The sequence below is a fragment of the Ochotona princeps genome, chromosome 6 (assembly GCF_030435755.1).
Source record: "Ochotona princeps isolate mOchPri1 chromosome 6, mOchPri1.hap1, whole genome shotgun sequence".
Lineage (NCBI taxonomy): Eukaryota > Metazoa > Chordata > Mammalia > Lagomorpha > Ochotonidae > Ochotona > Ochotona princeps.
Genome location: NC_080837.1, coordinates 14,221,931 through 14,242,914, shown reverse-complemented (window position 1 = coordinate 14,242,914; position 20,984 = coordinate 14,221,931). Strand labels below are relative to the sequence as shown.

Here is a 20,984-nt window from a genome sequence, read left to right as displayed (position 1 = left end):
AGGTCTTGCTTCAATGTGCAGTCACTTGCCAGTCTTTTGGTGTAGGTAATCTTTTCTTTGAGACTACTGATTTCCCAGTTTCTTATTTATTTATTTATTTATTTATTTATTTATTTATTTATTTAAAGAGTTTACTGTTACTTATTTGATAGGCAGAGCAACACAAAGAGAGAGAAGGTGGCGAAGGAGAGAGAGAGAGAGAGATCTTCCATCTGCTGGTTCACTCCCAATGTGGCTGCAATGGCTGAACTTGAGCAGGCGGAATCCAGGAGCTTCTTCCTGGTCTCTCACATAGATACAAGGGCCCAAGCACACTGAATCCGCTGCTGTTTCCTAGGCATATTAGAGGTGAGCTGGACAGGAAGTGGAGCAGCAGGGCCTCCAATCTGCACCCTTACTGAATGCTGGCATTGATGCCTTTACCTGCCTGCTGTGCTGCTCACTGGCCTCAGTTTTAGGTTCTTTAAAACTGCAAGGCAGTGCTTGCTTCAGCAACACATATACTAAAATTGGAACGATACAGAGAAGATTAGCATGGCTCCTGCGCGCAAGGATGACATTCAAATTCGTGAAGCGTTCCATATTTTTCTTCATATGTACTTGTATCTAATGTAGCAAGAACTTTTGATGTAATTCATTAATTAGCCATCCACAAGAGGTGGATTGTCAGTTACAACTGTTGGTATGGCCCATAAACAACAAAGGCCTAATCCTCACTGTACCTATATTAGGGCCCCAGGATACAAGAATTAACCTACAAAAAAAAAAAAAGAATTAACCTACAACTTAAAGTTATTTTTCTGCATGGCTGGGAGATATTCCAGTGGAAGCATGATGGACTTGGGGAAATTCACGATGGACACATTATGATTCTTGAGAGGAGAACAGAAGGGAGGGGAGCAGGTTTGGGGAGAGAGAAGGGAGAGCCCACTGCCAACTAAACTGTATCAAAAAAACACCAAAAATTGTTTAAAAAATATTGCAAGGCAATTTAAATGTTTTTGTAAATCACTTTGAATGCAGGACCTGGAGACTGGAGAAGACATCTTTTTTTTTTTTAAAGATTTATTCATTTTTTATTACAGCCAGATACACACAGAGGAGGAGAGACAGAGAGGAAGATCTTCCGTCCGATGATTCACTCCCCAAGTGAGCCGCAACGGGCCGATGCGCGCCGATCCGAAGCCGGGAACCTGGAACCTCTTCCGGGTCTCCCACGTGGGTGCAGGGTCCCAAAGCCTTCGGCCGTCCTCGACTGCTTTCCCAGGCCACAAGCAGGGAGCTGGATGGGAAGTGGAGCAGCCGGGATCAGAACCGGTGCCCATATGGGATCCCGGGGCTTTCAAGGCGAGACTTTAGCCGCTAGGCCACGCCGCCGGGCCCGAGAAGACATCTTTATAGTTATCTCCAGTGATTCCATAACATTTACTTAAAAGTAACTTGCCTTTCTCAGATCTTTCCAAAGTTTTCAAAAAAACAACAGTTCTTTATTTTTGTGCTAATTTTAAAATCCATTTTGTTAACATAGTTGAGTTTTGTAATTGCACCAGGTGCTGTGAGCGTATGTAGAAGCAGTGCAGAGCTGTGGACACAGGCATGCAGCTTGCTAGATCATGGATGAGTCAGGGTGTTCAGTAGAGGGATTGGCAGAGTACAGTTAATGCAGCTAATTGGAATGCCAGTTAACAGGACTTGAACTAAATTTCTTCTGTGCCATTCTAATTTTGCTCTCTGAAGACAGTGACATTGAAAGGTTCTTATGTGGTTGACTGAGATTATTTTAAGTGATTTTGGGGAAAAGGGAGAGCAGATAACATGGGTCCTAATCAGGGTGGAGTTTATAAGCAATCTGCTGATATCTTCCTGTTTTCTTTTTTTTTTTAAAGATTTATTTATTTATTTTTTTATTACGAAGTCAGATATACACAGAGGAGGAGAGACAGAGAGAAAGATCTTCCATCCGATGATTCACTCCCCAAGTGACTGCAACGGCTGGTGCTGTGCCGATCTGAAGCTGGGAACCTCTTCCGGGTCTCCCACGCGGGTGCAGGGTCCCAAAGCATTGGGCCGTCCTCGACTACTTTCCCAGGCCACAAGCAGGGAGCTGGATGGGAAGTGGAGCTGCTGGGATTAGAACCGGCGCCCATATGGGATCCCGGGGCGCATTCAAGGCAGGGACTTAAGCCACTAGGCCACGCCGCTGGGCCCCCCTGTTTTCTTTTTTAAGAGTGTTTATGGGCAGAAGGATTGGAAGAGTAGAGAAATAAATTTCCAGTTTTTTTTTTTTAAAGAATCATTTGAAATGCAGAATGATGGAAAGACAGAAAGAAAGAGATCTTTCATCTACTTACCAAATCGTTGCAACAACCAGGTCTGGGCCAGGCCTAAAGAAGGAGCTAAGAACTTCTTTCTGGCCTCCCACGTGGTTGACAGGAGCCCAGGTGGTTGGACTGCCTGCTGCCCTCCCAGGTGCATTAGTAGAAAACTGGATCAGAAGCAGAGTAACCAGAACTTGAACAAGTACTCCTGAACAGCTTACTCAGCCTGCTGTGTTCTTTGTGATCTTTTTTCTTGTTGAACGCATTTCAGTTTAACTCATATTGTTTAAGACAATGACAGTAAATAATTATGAATGAAATAATCTCACAAACATTTTATCCTAGGTTGCTAGTCAAATTGTAAAAGTGTCCCAATATTGTTGTGAAGGCATTTGGATACTGTGGACTTAAGGATCTGAGACATTGAGAAATATTTTATTTGACCACATGAATGTCATTTTTCTGTTTGTTATAAACAAATTAAAATTATGTTTTGTCTCTCTTTTTTTAAGACTTAGAAGGTGGCTTCTATTTAAGTATTACTGCTTTTGAAACACTTTTTTTGCAATAAGCACCAAGAATGTCTGTGTTCTGGTTACATAAATGTGAATTTTCCTGGGCATCTTTGTTCCCAGTGCTTCTTACTTGATGTGATATGTTTTACCGATACTTGGAAGGGAAGACCAGCAGTCTTGCTGTGTCGGGTTTGTAGTCTCTGATTTAGAAAGCTAGATTAACACCTTCTCCTTTTTTAAAGTAGGAGATTGCTATGTAGGTACCGACAACTGTTCTAGACTTGGAAAGATACATGGATAATTTATATAAAAGGTTTAAATTTAAAAATAAGTCTGTGTATTTATAAACTTAGATTTTGCCTGAGGAAAAAAAAGCAGCAGATGCCTCAGCACTTCTCGATAGTTAAAATGATCCGTCTTGTTTTGTGCAGTGTGAGTGAGGTTCCCGCTACATCTTCCTGACAGTGGTTACTACTGCTTTCTGCCAAGGGCTCCTCTGCCTGTGGATCATGTTTCACAGTTTCCTTCTGTCATTTGTCATAATTGAGTTTTCCTTCTTCCGCATGCCTATTAGCCCCTGCCTGGAGAGGAGGTGGGCAGATTCAAGCATGCAGGCTCCGCGAGTATTGGGAAGTGTGTTCTCAGGCTTTATGACTCACCTGACACTGCTTTTAGAAGATTTGCTTTCTAGCAACTCAGCACAAGCTGTACTCTTCCATGTTTGAATTTTGGGAAATAAAAAGCACTTTTCCTTAGGCAGCTTTCATTTCTAGAAACTTAATTTGCCAGTGGTGTTTCTTGACTCAAAAAAAAATCTTGAAGATTCAGCTTGTAAATGCTACATTCCTTAGTTAATTTTAACTTAATTTTTTAGCCAGTGATTTCCATGTAATATTTTTATTAATGTTTGTATACTTGTTGAGAAAGCCCCCAAGGTATCCAATGTGGTTTTAATAAACTGATGTTTATAGTCCAGCATTTGTCCTAGTGGTAGAGATGCCTGCATTCCTGTGGAGTGCAGGTGTTTGAGTTCTGAAGCCTGCCCCCAACTCCCTCATAGTGTAGGAGGCAGCAGGTGATGGTTCAAGTAATTGGGTCCTAGGCAACCGTAGATCAAGTTCCTAGCTTCTGGCTTCCACTGTGGGTGTCTGGGAAATGAACCAGCAGATGCGAGTGTTCTCTGTATGTTGCTGTCTTTGGTCTCTCTCTCTCTCACACACATACACATATACAAATGGTTTCTGAGTATTCCATCATCTTGGGAAGTGAGAATGTTAGAATTGGATTGCTGTGCCACAGTGGATTAACACTGCCACCTTCAACCTGTGTCTTGAGAACGAAACCTAGTCCTAGCAGCTCTACATCTGATCCAGCTTCCTGCTGACATGCCTGGGAAGGTAGTGTATCGTGGCCCAAGGAGTTAGGCCTCTGCACCCATGTGGGAGACCCAAATCTGGATGAAATTCTTGCTTTGGCCTGCCCCAACCCTGGTTGTTGTGACCTTTGGGGTAGAGAAACGGAGTGAACCAGTACATGAAAGAGCTCTCTCTCTCTCTGTTACTCTTTTTTTTTTTTTAAATGACCTTTTTTATTTGTTTATTTAAATAATTATTTTGTTTGAAAGGCATAGTTACAGAGAGGAAGGGAAGGAAGGAAGTAGAGATCTGTCTTCTGATTTACTTCTCAAATAGTTGCCGTGCTGGAGCTGGGCCAGGAGCTTCATTCAAGTCTTGTGTTTCAGTGACAGGAGCCCAAACGCTTGGACTGTCTTCCACAGCTTTCCAAAGTATGTTAGTGTGGAACTGGATTAGAAGTGGAGTGGAGCAGCAGGACTCGAACCAGTGTCCAGGCAACCTGCAACCCCTGCCTCATGGGATAAGCTTTTAGGTTGTAACACAATCTTTTTTTCTTTTTAAGGATTTATTTATTGATTGATTTGGAAGTCAGATATAGAGAGAGGAGAAGAGACCGAGAGGAAGATTTTCTGTCCAATGATTCACTCCCCAAGTGACCACAACAGCTGGAACAGAGCCAGTCCAAAGCCAGGAATCAAGAGCTTCTTCTGGGCCTCCCTCACGGGTGCAGGGTTGCAAGGCTTTGAGCTGTCCTCAGCTGCTTTCTAAGGCCACAAGCAGGGAGCTGATGGGAAGCAGGGAAGCTGGGACTTGAACTAGCACCCATATGGGATCCTGGCATGTGCAAGATGAAGACTTCATCCGCTAGGCTACCATGCCAGGCCCTATAAGACAATCTTGACAATCAATAAAAGGAATAAAATATGGAATAAAAAATTTTAAATATAGGGGGCATTAATGAAATCCAAAAGTAAGAGCAGTTTAATTTTAATTTATTTCCATTTTTATTTAAAAGGGAGACAAAAGATCTTCCATGTACTGGTTCACTCTCCAAATGCCTGTAAGTCAGGGCCTGGCAGGTGGAAGTCACAGCATAAGACTTACTCCAGGTTGGCCACATGGGTCTCAGAGACCTGAGAACAAAAGCTGTCACCTGCCACTTCCTCGTGTGTGTGTGTGTGTGTGTGTGTGTGTGTGTGTGTGTGTATTACCATGAAGCTGTGTATACCATGTAGCAATCTGTTATGGATTGTGGATATCTTAAGTGATACTCTTTAACCAGTGTGCCAAAAGCTCATTCCATACATCGAGACATCCAACATATATGAGTTTCCTGGGATGTAATTTAAAGACCAAACATCTAGTTTATAGTGTTTGAAATTCAACATTTCAGAATTTGCCTGTGAGTCGTATATTACTTTGGCCAAGCCTCTCGGGCATGTGTTAGTTGACTTGAGCGTTGTGGAGCAGCCAGCAGGAGAACTAGGTTACGGGCAGTTGGGGTGATGCAACAAAGGGAGGAGCCTAATTTTTTTTTAAATTGATAAATAGCTAGAGACGATTGGAAGATAATTTTGACCCATCGCCTCTTTTGAGCTTTGTTACCTCAGTTCCAGCATTGGAACTTTCAGTTGGAGCAGGTCCCAGGATTAGAGAGACACCAGGTGTCCTATATAATTAGGTTGTTGTTGGTGCTGATCTTGTTGGAACCTGTTGGACGTTAGGTCTGGGTGCCACACGGACCTATTTTGGCCGGTACGATGCCACCGTTGGTATTATTTTCCTGAGGGACCAGTGCAATCACAGACCTCAGCAAGTTCTTGCAAGATCAGCACATGCGCAGTTCAGTACTGTCCCCTGCGGTCCCAAAGCTATTGCCACAGTGCCCAAAATGGCGCCTGATGTACAACCACTAAGGTTCTTGATTTGCTGGCCGTCAGATCCGAGGGCTATCCCAGACCTGCCCTGGGTGGAACCTGTAGAATGCCTCGTCGTTGCAGTTCACTGAGACAGAAATGAGCTCACTCCCAGCTCAGCACATGCTCCGTCCTCTCCCTTGCCTTTTCCTCTTTACACAAAATGGCGCCCAGTTCAGCTCTAGGGGGCTGACTGGGCTGTGAAATCCACTCTGTTCTCGTACTGCCCATCAGATCTGCTGCTCTGTCTCTGCTCCTGGTCAAATCAAATGGACCAGCAGAACGGACAGTTCTTTGTCTGGGTTCATCTCCCAAGCTCCCAGTGAAAGTCCCTTCCCACCTGGTTGCTGTTGGACTTTCGGCTGCTGTGGAGTTCAGATCGCCGTGCTGGAGTATCAGTCTCTGCAACATCACACTGTTGTGTCCACTACTTTCCTGTGTCGGTCAGTTTCCAGGTACCCCTCTGCTGTTGTTCTGTCGTTTCCTACAACCTGAAATATGTCCTCTCTGCTTCATCCTGATTGAATGTTTTTCCGTCTGTATAAACATGACCTTACCCTATTCCGCCATCTTGATTCTCTTTGTTGTTGATTTCTATCCTTTCTATACGAATGCAGCAACTCAAAGTATTCCTAGAGAACGAAGTTTCTAATTTTTTTTAAGATTTATTTTTATTGGAAAGTTAGACATACAGAGAGGAAGATCTTTCGTCTGCTGATTCATTCCCCAAGTGGCCACCAGAGCTGAGCTAATCCAAAGCCAGAAGCTTCTTCCGAGTCTCCCACATGGGTGCAGGGTCCCAAGGACTTGAGCTATCCTCTGCTGCTTTTCCAAGCTGTTAGCAGGGAGCTGGATTGTAAGTGAAGCAGGCAGGACTTCCTCATGCTGCAGGCACGTAAGCCTGCTATACCACCACACCAGTTTCTAAGATATGCATACTTTAATTTGTTACTATCAGATTGTGTCCCATCCCCTTATTTTGTTAAAAAAAAAATGCTCAGATTCTTACTAGTTGTCCTATATGAGTACTTACTGCACAAAAGTACTTTGTTGACTATTTCAACATCAATTCAGTTAATAAAGGAAAAACATATTATTTAATTTGTGTATCTTCATCTATATGTAGTTGAAGTTGAAAAATTTCTTTTTTATTAGTAGTAGTATTATTTTATTTAGATGATCTTTACGTAGTTGATTGGGGCATAAATGGTCAAGGGTACAGGAAAGTGGGAAAGACCATTGTTCCACATTCTTTTTTCTTCAGGAAGGAGATACAGGGAGAAGCCATACCCAGCCTCCTAACCATCCCAGGGTCCCTGTTGTGGGGCATGCTCCGAGGGACTTCTCAAGTGGTTTTGATAATTCACCACTTCTACATTGCTGCCAGTCTCGCCGTTCCAAGCAGGATGAAATCTCTCCAGAATCCACTGGCTGACATATTCCACCTTAGAGTCTCTGTTTGCCCAGATTTTCACTGCCAACATGTGGCTAGTGTAGATGATCGATTTGTTCTGTTCTCTGTTGTGGTGCTACGTGTCCCCTGCAGACTCTAATGGACTGCCACATCCTCCATGTGCACCTGGGTATGCTGTCCACTGCTGCTCTGAGGAGGCTCAGCTTTGACACATGCACTCCATGGCAGACCATGGAACCTACACTTAGCTTCATGATTGGGGTTCTGAGTCCAGCAATTCAGTTGAAGGGATCCCCAAAGAAACTTAGTCTGAGGTGATCCCAGATCAGATTCTTGTGTGTACTTGCCAGTACAGGGTCCGGCACAGTCCATCACCCCAATCTGCTTATGCATATGCTGGTGGTTGCAATTGCTGGTCAGTTCTGTCTCCAGCCCTGTCTTCTATGCAAATCAGTGGGAGCTGCCGCCTAGTCGGTGTGACCCACCTAGTCTGAGCAATAACCCCTGCCAGGCCTGCCCCCTACACTGGTTCCTGTGCCTTTCGGTATGTACAGCAGACTGGTCCAGTCTGTCCCATATCCCAATCAGTTCTCATACATGTCAATGGGTATTGAAGCCTAGTTCAACCCAACTAGCTCCACTATCCAGCCCACACATGTGCTGGTGGGTACCACTCTTTCTAGCCATACCTACCCTAGTCCTGGTTCTCATGCTCACCAGTCAGAGTGGCAACCTGAGAAGGAGGTGCACCATTTCCCTACTTGGCCCACTCCCACTCCCAGATCATGCACTGTCCAGGTGGCTCTGCAGTTTAACTTGACAGAATTTGCCCCGCATGCCAGCATCTGCCAACTGATGCTGCGGCAAAGCCAACTAGCCCACACCGACTCTGGCTCATGTATGCACCAGTAGGAACAGTCAACCCAGCCTGGTTTTTCCCTGATCCAGCTCACATGCAGGCCAACAGGTTTGTAGCCCTGCCCGGTCTGGTCTGCCCCCATCCCAACTCATGCCCTTCAGTGCGAGTGGTGATTCAGCAGGGGAGCCACACGCAGTTTCCTACTGAGTTTGCCCCTTCCCCCCTGGTTCTCACGTGTGCTGGTTGGGTACTATGACCCGCCTCTCCTCCACATTTGCCAGTTGGTGCTGTAGCCCTTCCCGGCCCATCCCCAATTCCAGCTTATGTTGGTGGGGGCTACAGCCTAGCCCAGCCCAGCCAACACCCAGTCTCAGCCCTAATGTGCACTGGCTTGTGTTGCAGCCTAACCCGGCCCAGCCTACACTGTATGCTGGTGCTTGGATTTGCCAGTGTGTGATGTGAATTAGCCCTGTCTGGTTTGCCCCTGACCTGTGCCAAATGTATGCTGGATGGTACCATTTCCTAGCCTGGTCTGGGCTGCTCCCTGTCGTGGTTCATGCACTCCCCAACAGACTGTGTCCTGACAGAGGGGTTCCCCAAGCTCCTCCATCAGAACTTCGACCAGTGTCAGATCTCCTGCCCATCAGTTTGTTCCTGGGCCAGCCCTTCTTAGTCTACCCCCTGTGCTAGCAGGAATAGTGACCTTTCCTGACCGGCCTTCAACCCATTTCAGTTTGAAACATTTCTATGATATTAATCATTTGTGGTTGATGGATTGTTCATATTCTTTGTTCATTTTCCAATTTTTTTTTTCCCTTTTTGGTTTGTAGTTTGTATATAATGTGTATTTGAGTACCCTTTATTACATTTATTTTGCTTTGTAACTCATCTTCTATAGTGTTTTCATTACACAGGATTGAGAACAAATCTATTATTGTTGTTTAGGTTTTTAAAAGTAACAACAGCTTCACTGCTATAACACATGTAGTTTAATGTTTAGCCTTGCACATTTCAGTATTTTTATTGTGTTCATAGAGTTGTACATCAATCACCATTGTAATTGAAAACAATTATCACTCCAAAAAGAAGCTTCAACTCATAAGTCAGTATTCTGGTCTCCCAGCTCCTGAAAAGCACTGATCTTTTTTTTTTGGTCTCGGTAGGTTTGTCTGTTCTAGGCATTTCATATAATGTATTGGCCATATGTGACTAGCTTCTTACACTCTGCGTAATGTTTTCAGGGTTCATTGTATTATAACTTGTCACCAGCCCAGCCTTTCCCTTGCTTGCCTTCCCTTTCTTTTTCCCTTCTTTGCTTTATCTAATTTTTAATGAGCTATGTCTAATTTCTTGTAAAATTATGATAAATCCATAAAATTTATTCTCTTAACCATTGTTAAGTTCTGTAAGCATATTTACATTATTTCACAATAGTCCTTCAGGACTTGTTCAGTTGGGAAACTGAAACTATACTCATTATACAGCTTTACATTTCTCCTTTCCTTTCTTCATCCCCTGGTAACTACCATTCTACTTTCTGTTTCTATTAATTCATCTTTTTTAAAAAGCCTCTTTAAAAGAATTATACAGTATGTGTGTGTGTGTGTGTGTGTGTGTGTGTGTATGTGTTTAGCTTGTTTCACTTGGATGAAACTTGAGAGCTTCATCCGTTCTAGCATGTGAGACAATTTCCTTCCTTTTAACGTTTTTATGTTGAATACTGTTGAATGTATGCATCATGTTTTGCGTATCCACTCATCTGTATATGGCTATTTGGACTGCTTTCACTACTTGTTTATTTTGAATAAAACTGCTATGAATGTGACTGTGCAAATATATCTTCTATGTCTTAACTTTAAGTTATTTTGGAGATATACTCAGAGGTAGAATTACTGCATCATATAGTATTTCTGGTAAATTTTTTTGTTTATTTATTCATTTATGGTTTATTTATTTTTATTGGAAAGACATATATAGAGATCTTCCATCCACTGATTCAGTCCCAGTAGCCGCAATGGCTGGAGCTGAGCCATCCAGGAGCTTATTCTCGATCTCCCATGTGAGTGCAGGGTCGCAAGGGTTTGGGCCATCCTCTGCTGCTCTCCCAGGCCACAGGCAGGGAGCCGGAAGGGAAGTGGAGCAAGAGGAGGTATGGGGGAAATCTTCCATCTTCTGATTCACAGCCGGAAGTCAAAAGCAGGAGTTTCTTCTAAGTCTCCTACGTGTATGGCAGAGCAAGCATGTGGACCATTGTCCACTGCTTTCCCAGGCACATTTGTAGTGCGCTGGAACATTAGGGGAGCATCTGGATCTCGGATGGCAACCTTTATAAGATGCCCGTGTCACAGGCAGAAGCTTAACTGGTTTCGCCAGAACATTGGCCACCAGCATTGCTTCATGACCTTTCAGGACTGAATTTTTTTTTTCTTGGAAAAAATGTATTTACTTCAGCACTTAAAAAAAAAAAAAGGCTTATTTATCTGAAAGGTAGAGTCAGAGAGAAAAGGTGAGACAGAGACATTCCATTCCCTGACTCAGTTCCCCCAATGGACCCAATAACTGCGGCTGGGCCATGCCAGGCCAGAGCAGGAGCTGGCAGCCAGGAGCTTCATCCAGGTCTTCCTCATGGGTACAGGTGCCCAAGAACCTGGGCCATCCTGCACTGCTTTTGCAGGCTCCATTAACAGGGCTGGATCAGAAGTGGAGCAGCTAGGACACGTGTGTATAGGTTGATGACACTGCAGGCTGCAGCTTATCTTTACTCCATGATGTTGGCCCCTCTGCCCTTTTAAAATTGGGTTGAGTTGTAGTTCTTTGTCTTTTCCCTGTATTAACCCCTTATTTTATAAATGATTTACAGATATTCCCATTCTGTAGTTTGCCTTTTCCCTCTGTTCATTATTTCCTTGTATATGCCCTTTATTGATTTTTCTTGCCCAGTTGCTCTAACTAGGACTCCTAGTACTATGTTGAATAGAAGTAGCAAGGCTTGCCTTAGGTCTGAACTTGGAAGGAAAGCTTTCAGTTCACCGTGAAGTATGATGTCAACTGTTGTCTTTTCTAAATATAGGCTTTGTTATTTTGAGAAAATTTCCTTTCATTCCTAACTTGAGTTTTTTTTTTTTTAATCACAAAAGAGTGTTGAATTTTGTCAGATGCTTTATCAGCATTAGTTGGAATTTTGTGTGAAATTTTTCTTTTATATCTTGAACATTTTTTTAAGATTTGTTTTCATCAGAAAGTCAGATATACAGAGAAGAGGAAAGACAGGAAGATCTTCTGTCTGCATGATTCACTCCCCAAGTGGCTGCAACAGCTGGAGCTGAGCTGATCCAAAGGCAGGAGCCAAGAGCATCTTCCGAGTCTCCCGCACGAGTGCAGGGTCCCAAGACTTTGCATCATCCTGTATTGCTCTCTCAGGCCACAGAAAGGAAGCTGAATGGAAAGCAGAGCAGCCGGAATTAGAACCGGTGCCCATTTGGGATTCCAGCGTGTTCAAGGCTAGGACTTTAGATGCTAGGGTACTGTGCCAGGCCTAAATCTTGAACATTTTTATTTTGCAGGGATAAATCTCACTTGAGCATGATATATAATCCTTTGCATTTGCAATTGAGTTTGATAATGGGCATTTTTGTCTTGTTCCCTAGGAAAATATTTTGTCTTTCAGTGTTAAGTGTACTGTTAGCTGTGGAGTTTTCCATAGATACTCTCTCTGTTAATTTTTTCAAATCATGAAAATATGTTGGAATTTGTTAAATGGTTTTCTGCATCTGTTGAGATGGTTTTATAGTTTTTCCTCCTTTTTTTTTTTTTTTTTTGAGTATCACAAAAGTTTATTTTAAAAACATTAACATGAGGTTCTGGCACAGTAGCGTAGCAGTGAAAGTCCTCACCTTAAACGCACCAGGATCCCATATGGGCACCGATTCTAATCCCAGCAGCTTCACTTCCCATCCAGCTCTCTGCTTGTGTTCTGGGAAAGCAGTTGAGGACGGCCCAAAGCCTTGGGACCCTGCACCCGCGTGGGAGACCCAGAAGAGCTCCTGGCTCCTGGCTTCATCAGATTGGCTCAGCTCCAGCCGTTGCGCTCACTTGGGGAGTGAATCATCGGACGGAAGATCTTCCTCTCTGTCTCTCCTCCTCTCTCTGTGTATCTGACTTTGTAATAAAAATAAATCTTTAAAAAAATATTAAATGGTGGCAGATATGTGCAGGGAATACTGTGAGGATTTGATCCCTTCATGACTCTGGTGATAGATGAATGTGTGGAGGTGGCGAATAGTGCACAGCAGAACAATACTGGAATGGAGGTGATAGGAGGTAAGATTATCATCATTTAGGAGCTTTGAACGAGTATAAAAATGAGCGTTCAGTGAAAAAAATCCATATACCCTCTCCAAAAGGACTTGTCTTGCTATAATGTAATGTGAAAGATCATGTACATTTTCATGTTAATGTTTTTTTGAAAAGATTTAATATGTTATTGGAAAGTCAGATATACAGAGAGGAGGAGAGACAGAGAGGAAGATCCTCCATCCGATGATTCACTCCCAAAGTGAGCCGCAACGGGCCGATACACGCCAATCCGAAGCCGGGAACCTGGAACCTCTTCCGGGTCTCCCACGTGGGTGCAGGGTCCCAATGCATTGGGCCGTCCTCGACCGCCTTCCCAGGCCACAAGCAGGGAGCTTGATGGGAAGTGGAGCTGCCGGGACTAGTACCGGCGCCCATATGGGATCCCGGGGTGCTCAAGGCGAGGATTTTAGCCACTAGGCCACGCTGCCAGGCCCACCATTTAATTTTAATGACAACTTCTTGTCCATAAATTTTTTCGACTCAGGAGGGTGAGCTTTGCTCATGGCGGCGGCTCAGGATACTTCCAAGATTCTTGGCAGCGGGATCGGCAACTTCCTTGTGCTGCTGTGACAGGCCTGGCACTTGGTGTATGATCACTCGATTATTTCTTTTAACAAGAAGTGTTAAATTATGGTTTTCTGGTATGTTAAAACCACCAGCTTTTGGAATTTGTCTGATTTTTGGATGACCTATCCTACTCTTTCAGATGAGTAAACAGCATGTGTCCCAATTCTGACTTATTTTGTGGATATTGGCTTTAATTTTATTTTCTCAAACTATCTTTGATTACTTTTCTAGATCTTATTCTAGTCTACTAATTTATTTGTATACTTTGCTTATTCATGGAGTCATAATGTTTTGTATTGTCTTAAGATTTTTGAGTAGGCAATAATTCACTGACTTAGTACAAGCATCAAGTTATGAAAGTTATAATGAGAAAGTTTCTCTCTTACTTCAACTGCAGGTGTTGTTTTCTGTTCCTTTTATGTTTTTCCGGAGGCAGTTTCTATGTATACAAACCTATTTGTGTCATTCTCAGGTAATTGATCAGATTATCTATTGCTGAATATCCTGATGATTGACATTTAAGTGATGTGTTGTAATTAAAAACGTGCTATATGGGCCCTGTGCGATAGGTTAACAGCTAAATCCTTACTGTGCCAAGTTCCAGAATCCCATATGGGTACCAGTTCATGTCTTGACCCACTTCCATCCGGTTTCCTGCTTATAGCCTGTGAAAGCGGTAGACCCAGAGCTTTGGGACCCTGCTCCTGCATGGGAAACCTGGAAAAAGTAATAAATCCTGGCTTCAAATTGGCTCAGCTTTGGCCATTGCGGCTATTTGGGAAGTGCACCAGTGGGCAGAAGATCTTACATTCTGTCTCTCCTTCTGTCTGTAAATCTGATCTGCCTTTCCAATAAAAATAACTAAATCTTTTTAAAAAAATGTGATAGTGTCCAGCATTGCGCAGTTGGTTTAGCCACTGCTTGCAGCACTGGCATCCCATATTCACGTGACATCTGGTCTCTGCCACTCTGCCTTTGATCCAGCTTCTTGATAATGTGCCTAGGAAAGCAGTCAAAGATGGCTCAAGTTGAGCTCTTTAGTACTCCTAGCTTTTGTCTGGTGTAGACATGGCTGTTGCAACCTTTTGGGAAGTGGTTAACAGTCTGATTCCTCCCCTTCTGTGCCACTCTGCCTTTCAAATTAAGCAATCAGTTAAGTTTAGCTATGATATTATAAAATTTCCCCATTGTTCCAGGTTACCCTTGCCAATTTGTTTCTTGGACTTTGGCATCTTATTTGTAAAACTAGGAAATTTAGTATCTTGTGATATAAATTTGCAACTATGTTTTCCATTGTGATTGGCTTCTAGCTTTATTTTTTATTGGTTTACAAATTTGCCATGAATCGAAAATGCCTGCCAAAATTAGACTTGTATTAGAAAGATAAAAGTTTTTTTCCCGCTCTGGATACATGACCAAGAGGGGAATTGATGGGACAGATGTATAAGTGTATGTGTATTTTTCTGAGAAAATGGCAGATGATTTGCCAAAGTGGCTATTCTGTTTTTTGAACAATTGTTGTTATCACTTCTTTTTTATTTTCAGTGTTTGTAGGCATGTAGTAAATTTTATTTTTATTTAAATTAACTTTTGCCCAATGGCTAATGATACTAAACATTTTTCACATGCTGGTTTACCATCTGTGTGTAAGAAAGTTCTTCAAAAAGTTTGTGGAAAATGCATACCATCTTTAGTTCCACTTTTCATGCATTTTTAAAAAGAATATTTATTTGAAAGTAAGAGTTACAGAGAAAGGGAGAGACCCAGAAAGATGTCTTCCATCCACTGGTTCACTCCCCACATTACTGCACTGAGCCAGGAACTTCTTCTGGGTCTTTGAGGTAAATGGCAGGGTCCAAAGCACTTGGACCATCTTGTGCTGCTTTTCCTAGGTCATTAGCAGGAAGCTGGGTTGTAGTAAAGCAAAACGGCACCCGTATGATGCTGATGTCACAAGTGGTAGCTTTACCTGTTAGGTCACAACACTATTGGCCTATCCATGAACTTTTCAAATCCTCCTTGTGACCTGCAGAAATGTATGTGTGTGTCTTTCAAAAATTTAATTGGATTATTTTTATGCTCCTTGACTTCTGTGGGAGCTCCTTTGTATGTTCTGGGTACTAGATCCTTAGTTATACGTGTAGTTTGCAGATGATTTCTTCCAGGAGGTAGCTTGGGTTCCTTCTGTTAGGTAAAGCTTTTGAGAGGTGGCTTTTGGCAGTTGGAATGACCTATTTTGGAGGGCCTAGATCGAGTCCCTGCTCCACTGCCAATTCTGGCTTCCTGCTAGTGTGCACCCTACGAGGCAGCAGGTGAAAGATGACACAAGCAGTTGAGTCCCTGCAACCTGCCTGCCACACCTGGATTGAGCCTGGTCCTGGCCTGGTTGTTGAGGTTGGGAGATTAAACAACAACAGAGGGAGGCTGTTGCACAAAACTTCTGCTTGGTGATTCACAAACATCATTAACATATTTAAAACTCAAGAATTCTGGCCCCAGAGCAATGGCTCAATTGGCTTCTCCTCCCTTTTGTAAGTGTCAGAACTCCATATGGGCACTGGTTTGTGTCCCAGCTGCTCCACTTCCCATCCAGGTCCCTGCCTGTGGCCTGAGAAAGCAGTGGAGGATGGTCTAAAACCTTGGGAACTCGCATCCATGTAGGAGACCTGAAAGATGTTCCTGGCTCCTGGTTCCTGGCTTCTGGCTTTGACTCAGCTCAGCTTCAGCTGTTGTGGAACTTTCTTCCGGGTCTCCCACACGGGTGCAGGGTCCCAAGGCTTTGGACCTCCTCGACTGCTTTCCCAGGCCACAAGCAGGAAGCCGGATGAGAAGTGGAGCAGCCACGATTAGAACCGGTGCCCATATGGGATCCTGGCATATGCAAGGAGAGGATTTAGCCACTAACTAGGCTACCATGCTGGGCCTGGCACTTAACATCGACTATGAGTTGACATCATGTCATTAAATATTCTCTACCTGAAACATTCACGTTTTGAAGATAAAGTAATGACTTTACCAAGTCAATACAATGTGATTTAGTAATGATTCAGTATGTCTCATATTGGAGAAAACAGATTTTCTGCAGTCTTCTACCTTAATCATAGTTGTTAGCCTGAGGATGAAACTGCATCATTTCAGCTACACTTTTTAAGATTACATAGGTGTCAGATTTCTGTTTTAAGAAGCCAGAGTGTTCATTAAAGATTTTAAGGCTGACATTTGAAGTTAGGTATTTTAGTTCACTCTCCCAAAGACAGCAAGAAATGTTCTATAACAGAAAGATAACTATTTTTAGCTCTTCTTTCTGCTGGTGAGGTGTAATAGCGAATATTTTTAGAGCAGTTGAAAGTGCAGCCACTTAGATTAGCTCAGTGTTTCTATCATCAGCATCTCAATAGCCTTGTTTGTTTTATGTATCTAGGTTTTACCTTCCAGTATTTTGAGTTTATGTAAATTGCAACATGATTCCTCTTCTTTTTTTTTAATCAAGTTTGCTTCATTGTGGAACAATGTGTTATAAGTATAAAATTTCTGAAGTCACAGTTTTATAATTTGTATATTTTGGATTACAATTAAATCCTTCTGCTTATTTTGGGCAGTAGTTTGTTAGAGATAAATCTTTGATAACTAGACACTCCCTGGGGATGGTGCTGAAAGCTTGCCATTACATTGACAACAGAGCCCTCGTGATCATTGGACATCCTTTCATCGTAGGAGAAGTTAGAACTTGAGTGATTTCATGGTCTTGCCCTTCATGGCAGCGCAGCAGCGGAGGTCACAGTGAGACCCTTTGTTACTAGTTGACAGTGAGTAAAACCATTGTGGTAATCAGTTCACAAATGTGAATCATTAATATGACTTCCTGTGCTGGATATGAAATATATTTAAAGATTTTATTTATTTGAAAGAGTAATAGAAATGTTTTCATCGACAGATTCAAATGGCCCACTAGGGCTAGCCAGGCAGAAACCAGGAGTCCAAAACTCAGTCTGGGTTTCCCTCATGGCTGGTAGGAACCCAAGTGAGCTGTGTCGGTAGCTAGGACTCCAACTAGTGACTTCACCCACAGTTCTACAATGTCTTCCCTGAGAACTTATGTTTTAGTGTTAAGATCATGACTCAATAAATCATTTTTACTTGAACATAGATTTATTTATGTGTTTGAAAGTCAGAGTTACAGAGAGAGAGAGAATACCTTCCATCTGCTAAGTTTGCTTTCCAAATGGCTACAGCTGTCCATGTTAGGCCAGTCAGGAGCCGGGAATCTCTGGTGTGGATGCAGGGACCTTGGCACTTGGGCTATCCCCTGACTGCTTTCCCAGGCACACTAGCAGAGAGCTGGACTGAAAGTGGAATTGCTGGGACTCAAACTGGCACCCATATGGCATCCTGGTGCCACAGGTGGTGGCTTCACTCACTACACCACCACATAACCCCAGAGTATTTTTGATAAAGCATACACTACATATATTTAGAATAGCTTTATTTTAGTGTTTCATAGTATATATGTATCTTTTAGAGACAGGAGAGGTGCTGACAGGAGAAACCTTTCTTCTGCCAATTTGCTTCCCAAATGTCCACAATACCTATGACTGTGTTGGGCTGGAAACTCAGTCCCTGGTTTATTTAAGCCATGAGCACTGCCTCCTACCATTGTCATTGGCGGGAAGGTGAGGTTAGGTCCTGGAGCTGAATGGAGCTCAGATGTGCTAGGATGGCGTGCAGGTATCCTGATGGACACAGTAACTTCTAGGCTAAATGGCTGACTCAGTGCTCTGGTCACATTTTACTTCTATATATATTTAAATTTTTTGATTTGTTACTGTTGCTGTTTAACAGTTACTTCTCATTAAAGAAACGAATAAAAAACTTTTCTTAATTGTTTCTGTTTCTAAATTTCTTCATTCCTTTGTATATATGCTGATTTTAATCAGCTATCACTTTCCTTTTGTCTAGAAGACTAAATAAAAGGAGAGCTGGCGAATTCTTTGATTTTCTGTGTGCCTTGGTTTTTATTTTTCCTTGTGTTAGTGTAAGATACTTTTGCTGCATAAAGAATTCACAACTGACTGAGTTGCTTTTGTACTTGGTTGATGATTTTTTGGACTTGTGCTTTTTTTTTTTAAGCCATGTTAAAATTCTGGGGCTGGTGTTTGCCCTAGTGGTGGAGAGCTCAGCGTCTCATGTCCGAGTGCCTGATTCAACACCTTTCTCTGGCTCCTGGTGCAGCTTCTGAGGCATCCTCCAGAGGCTGCAGGTGATGGCTCCAGTAATTGGGTCCCTGCTACCCATGTGGGGAAACCAGCTTGAGCCCCCAGCTCCTGGCTTTGGACTGGCCCAGTCCTGGTCACTTCAGGCACTGGAGAAGTGACCCAGTCAATGGGAATGTCCTTTTCCCCTCCCTTCTAAATAAGTCACTTAGTAAGCTAATCAGTAAACTAATAATTGCTTAAAGCCTCTGTCTTCTAGCTTGCATTGTTTTCTGCAGGAAATCTGTTGTTATTGACAATTATCCTGCTCCTCGGTGGTTTTTTTTTTTCCTATTGGCTGATCTTAAGGTTTTCTTGTTATTACTGTGAACAGTTGTGTGGTCATGCTTTGATGTGATTTTTGTTTGTCTCTTGTGCTTGTGGTATGTTGAGTGTGTGTACATACATATATACCTTTTATATATTGTTATTTTTATATGTATATTTATATATTGATGAGTGTGTGTGTGTGTGTGTGTGTGTATATATAAGCTTTTTCTTTCAAGATTTGCTTGAAAGAGCTGCAGAGAGGGGGAGACAAAGAATAATTAGCAGGACTGTTAAGAGACCCAAGCACTTGGACCTGCTTCCACTGCTTTTAGAAGTCCACTAGCAGGGAGCTGAATCAGAAGTGGAGCAGCTGAGACCAGCACCGTATGGGATGCTGGTATTGCAGACAGTGACTTTACTCACTGTGCCACACAACCAATTTAGTTTAGTGTCTTGACTAGAAATACTTCTTTTGACATTCTGTCATTCACTCTCCTAACTTTGCCTGCTCTCTGTAACAGATTTTGGTGTTTGTCTCCTCTTACACTTCTTAAGCTCCAAATTGGAGTTTCCTTACAATTACCCTTGCTTAAGTAAATGGCAAGGAGCCACAGTGTGAACAGGCTGGAGGAAAGCTGCTCACTTAGCTTGGACAGCAAAGGGTGAACTAAACTACCGGGGTAGATTCCTGGAAAACACGATTGTCAGGGAACATGGCCAAGGTGGTACTGTGTTTGCCTTTACTGTCACTTCAAGCGACAGGCAAGAGAAACTGACATCTGATATTCACAAATGAAATGGCTTTGAGGTTTTGGGAAATATCCTTACCCATTCATTTAAGGAATGTACTCGGATAGGAAAGTACAGTGAAAGCGAGATTTTATTATTGGTCTTGCAGTACTAGGTATCTCTTGACAGGCATACCCAGAGTAGTTAACAGCAAGCAGTTTATATCCTCCACACAGGCCACACCTCTAATTCCTCATTGGCTAAATGCTGTGGAGCTACAGTCTGCCCAGAGGTGGCCCAAGTTACAAGGTTACCTTCCTCCTTCCTTCTTATTTCCTTTTTAAAATTGCCTAGTCAATGCCTCTTGTTTACCTAATGAGTTTTTCCACATCTGTAAGTCAGCTATCACTGGTTTTCTATTCTGTGTTTAAATGGACCACCAGATATTTTTTTTAAAAGGGTTTGGCATTGTGCTGCAGCGGGGTAAATGTCCTTCTGTGATTCTGGCATCCGACGGGTACCAGTTTGAATCCTGGCTGTCCAACTACTGGTCCAGTTCCAAGTTATCGGACCACTGTGCCCATGTAAGAGACTTGGATTAAGCTCCTTGCTCCTGGCTTCAGCCTGGCCTAGCCTTGGCTGTTAGGTCAGTTTGGTGAGTGAGCAAGGTTTTTGTAACAACCCTTCTTTTTTTTTTTTAAAGATTTATGCATTTTATTACAGCCAGATATACACAGAGGAGGAGAGACAGAGAGGAAGATCTTCCATCCGATGATTCACTCCCCAAGTGAGCCGCAACGGGCCGATGCGCGCTGATCCGAAGCCGGGAACCTGGAACCTCTTCCGGGTCTCCCACGTGGGTGCAGTGTCCCAAAGCTTTGGGCCGTCCTCGACTGCTTTCCCAGGCCACAAGCAGGGAGCTGGATGGGAAATGGAGCTGCCGGGATTAGAACCGGCACCCATATGGGATCCCGGGGCGCTCAAGGTGAGGACTTTAGCCACTAGGCCACGCTGCCGGGCCCGTAACAACCCTTGTAATAGGAGAAAGAATAGCTTTGAATGTTTGGGTGTGCAAGCAAATGAAACTATCTTCCAAGGAATGAAGCCCTAGAAGAATGATTTATGAACTAGAAGGAGGACAAGGGAGTCCAGATGGCAACTACTGGATGGTTTAGAACTTTGCCAGCTAAATGAGCAGTGTGAGATTTGCCTGAGCTTTGAAGTGAAATATAATCCTAGAGGTTAGTAAGCAGCTGTTAGGAAATAACAGAAAAAAATCCTTTCACTGGGGCCTCGCAGCTAAAGTCCTCGCCTTGCACTTGCTCGTATTCCATGTGGGCGCCGGTTCTAATCCCAGCAACCCCGTTTCCCATCCAGCTCCCTGCTTGTGGCCTGGGAAAGCAGGCGAAAATGGCCCAAAGCCTTGGGAGACCCAG

The 20,984-nt window shown here is 43.1% G+C and overlaps 1 protein-coding gene and 1 non-coding gene across 3 annotated transcripts in view; both read left to right on the top strand.

The window, feature by feature from the left end:
• Window positions 1-20,984, top strand: part of PIAS1 (protein inhibitor of activated STAT 1) — a 123,182-nt gene that overhangs the window by 53,433 nt on the left and 48,765 nt on the right. The gene's annotated exons all lie outside the window — the stretch shown is intronic.
• LOC118759277 (U6 spliceosomal RNA) lies at window positions 480-588 on the top strand. The gene has a single exon (XR_004996081.1). It is a non-coding gene; the product is annotated as a U6 spliceosomal RNA (small nuclear RNA).